The sequence below is a fragment of the Schistocerca nitens genome, chromosome 5, assembly GCF_023898315.1.
Source record: "Schistocerca nitens isolate TAMUIC-IGC-003100 chromosome 5, iqSchNite1.1, whole genome shotgun sequence".
NCBI classification, from domain to species: domain Eukaryota; kingdom Metazoa; phylum Arthropoda; class Insecta; order Orthoptera; family Acrididae; genus Schistocerca; species Schistocerca nitens.
In genome coordinates, this window is record NC_064618.1 from 837,344,039 (window position 1) to 837,347,684 (window position 3,646).

At 40.1% G+C, this 3,646-nt stretch overlaps 1 non-coding gene across 1 annotated transcript; it reads right to left on the reverse strand.

Moving 5' to 3' along the window:
* Positions 1–3,215: 3,215 nt before the first annotated feature.
* Positions 3,216–3,289, reverse strand: Trnan-guu (transfer RNA asparagine (anticodon GUU)). Its single transcript has one exon. It is a non-coding gene; the product is annotated as a tRNA-Asn (tRNA).
* Between the last annotated feature and the right edge of the window lie 357 nt (positions 3,290–3,646).

The following is a 3,646-nucleotide window of genomic DNA, read 5'->3' on the forward strand; positions in this document are numbered from 1 at the left end:
GGATTGCCTGGACTCACCCATGATTTACGACACTTAGGATCCATTTCCCATCACCTGTCACTATTCGATGGAGAAACGAGTTTCTTTTGTATCTGGCCAGCAGCATTTCACGTCTTTCGAGTTGCTTTCTGTCTTTCATTTAGTCCATGCGGAACCCATTTTCCCACATTCTTGACCCACCCCGTAACTTTCAACCGAAGAGAAACGGCTTTCTGCGTCACATTCAATTGTTCCGCGAGTTTCTGTTGAGTTTATCATCTTCAGCCAATAAGGCCTCCAATTCGTTGCCTTGAAACTTTTCCGGTGGTCTCCCGCCCTCGTCGTTTCTCACGTCAAAATCACCATTTTTGAAATTTTTGATCCACTCGAAACACTGTTTTTTTCCAAAGAGCATGTTCGCTGAAAGCTTCGACAAGTATTCGATACGATTCTGCAGCAGTTTTCTTCAAATGACAACAGAAAACCAATGTTGTCCGCAAATCGTAGTTCGTAGGCACAAAACTCGACATGTTTACGGTTTGAAATGGATGCCGATGTATGGAACTTGGGTTACTGTGTGTTGACATTTGTCGTCAGCCATTACAGGAAGCAGATGGCGCTGCAGACGCGGCCTCACGGGCTCTACGCTGACGGCTAGCACCGTCTATAGGGAAATTCCAGTTCCATAATTCTACACCCGGTAGGTTTCGACGGGTGAGGTTGCGAGTATTAAAATATGTGACATGAAAGAACGTATACTTTGATAGCATTGACATAGAAGCTTTAATATTTACCCCACCAAGCAACCTTAGACCACAGCGTGTGACATTAATTTCACCTTGGTAAGTCTACCCGTTCTTGGGAGAAAGGGTTTTTAACAGTAGGACAGGAGAACAGACAAACAACAAGGTGGTCCTAAAGGTTCCGTTTTTACCGATTAAGATACGAAACCCTAAAAATGGTATGATTTTATCCACCTCGCAGGATTTGACACTGACCCCAATATATAAAGCCGTATTTTACAGCAAGTGGTTGACTTAACAACATTACTTTTCAGCACGTGACAGAGTTGGATACTGATAACCGGTTGGCATTCACAAGTCAGTATGGCAGAAACTGTCACGTGGCAGATTTTGAAACTCACCACCTCTTTTATGATAGTTAGCAACTTTTTGCGCAACCTTCATACGGTTCGGAAGACATCCACCTTCGTGAGGATCAATGTTGAAACACACTGTAGATTACCTTGATTTTGGTTTTCGTAAGTAAAAGGAAGGAAGGACGGAAGAATGTAAGATTAGGTCAGGTCATTAGAGACAGAGCACAAGCACGAATTTTTTGTTAAGGGTGGTGAAGGATATCGGCCGTGTCCTTTCAAAGGAGGCATCCCAGTATTTGGCTGGAGCGATTTAGGGAAATCAAGGAAAATCTAAATCAGAATGGCCAGACGCCTATCTGAGCCGTCACCCTCCACAATGCAAACCCGTTTCTTAAATCGCTTAACGTAAATACTCTTACAGCATTGTCATCTCCTTCTGAGATGCCGATTCCCACTTAGCGATTACTTGTTATCTTCTGAAGACAATAAAAGAGTCTTCTGCGTGGTGGCAGAGTTTTCATATGAAAACGCAATGAAGATAAGAGAAACTACCCGATCGTCTCTTTAAATTAAATCACCCAATTAAAATTAAGGAAGTAGAAACTGGAAGCTCTTCTGAATACCTACGGGATACTGTACTGGCGAACGATTAAAGTTTTTTGTGAGCACCCTCCAGCAGGCACAAATGGGAATACACAGAACAATGGTAGACAGCAGGAGAAGACAAAAATAGATACCTCGCTTCATCAGAAGCGACTCTTTAAGTTAACAGACCGTGTACTGTTTCCAGTTCACTCTGTGAAATGACGTACACCACCTGCTAATCTCTCTCTCTCTCTCTCTCTTTTTTTTTCTTCAGAACACCTCATGTAACCCAGCCCAAAACCGCTAAGGACAAGAACTTTAAATTTGGAGAGAGAGTTCATCTTTGTACCGTAGGCATCGTTTAAGAAGGGATTTCTCGCAATTTAACTCCGAAAGGGGGTGAAATAGTAGATTAAAGTTTTTTGAAAATATGTCGCTGTTAATGTAATTTTGAAGCTAAGAAAATTAGTACTTGATTTCTCAGAGAGAAATAAAGAAATACGTGTTCCAGCATTTTTGTTAATTTAACCCATATGGGGGCGAAACAGTGGGTGAAAGTTTTTTTGAAAACAAGTCATTGTTAAAGAACCACTAAGGTATTTTTAAAGCAACATAAATGATAACTGGTATTTTACTTCTCGGTTAGAAATGGAAAAATTCGCCTTGCATTGTTTCGGAAAAATTATAGCACTTAGGGGATGAAATAGGGGATGAAAGGTTTCGTGGAAATATTTCTTCCAGAAAGCAATTTTGAAGTTTGCTCAAAGAAAATTTGAATTTGACTTCTCAGTTAGAAATACAAAATTAAGTCTTTCAGTGTTTTTGGAAATTCTACCTTTAAGGATAGAAACTTGAAATTTGGAGAGGGCGTTGATCTTATACTGCAGGCGTCTACAGTAAGGGACTGTTCGAAATTCCACCCCTAAGGGAGTGAAGTAGGGGATTAATGATTCTTCGAAAATAAATGATTAGTAAAGCTACATCTGTGAAAATTGGTATTTCACATGTTGGTTAGAAATAAAAGAATTTAATGTTTTTGAAAATTCATCCGCTAAGTGGGTGAAATGGGGGATGAAAATTTCTGTGAAATATTTCATTACGAAAGCGTTTTAAAGCTAAATAAATGAAAATTTGCATGTGGCTTCTCAGTTATAAATAAAAAAAATTACGCGCTTTTTGGAAATGGAAAGCCTAAGGGGGTGAAATAAGGGACTAAAATCTTTATGATAATATTGCGTTTTATAGCCAGGATCAATAAAGACTCTAGCAACCAGAATTACTTTGTGATCAGAACTACTTTCGGAAAATACCATTCTTGTATTACCTTAATTAGCGTGCAATTTCCCAAGAATATGAAAATTCGATTAAAGAAAAACAGGAAAAACGTGTGCAGACCATACAATCTACGCGAGTGATGCGGCAGGCGCTGTGCTAGCTACTCGTAAGCTGCGTAACGCACTGATTTGACATTCAGCTACGTATTTGGCGTACGGATAGTTGATATCGGAGTGTGGAACGAGCCCAGGGACCGTTTTACGGGAAATAAAATTTCCGCCCCCGGGTGGGCTCGAACCACCAACCTTTCGGTTAACAGCCGAACGCGCTAGCCGATTGCGCCACGGAGGCTGACGATTAAGTGCGCTCTAATTCGCAATATTTCTAACAAGGCGATAACTTGCACTGTCGTTTTTCAAATGATGAAATAAAATTGTTACAAGTCAGCTTTTAGGTGTGTGTAGTAGCAACCAGTTCCCAGTTAGAAACTAGGAATAAAGAAGTATCATTTAATAGGCGTTGAACGTTTATTTTTTTGTATTATAACTACTAGGGCCGATGTAAGACTGCTGTACGAAGGACTTCGAGAGCTTCATGAGAAAGGTAATAGTTAACAATAACAATTTAGAACTTACTAAGTAGTGGGACATACGTAAGTAATACGTGAACGGCTAGTACGCAAGTAGCAGTTTATGAATTCCGTAGACA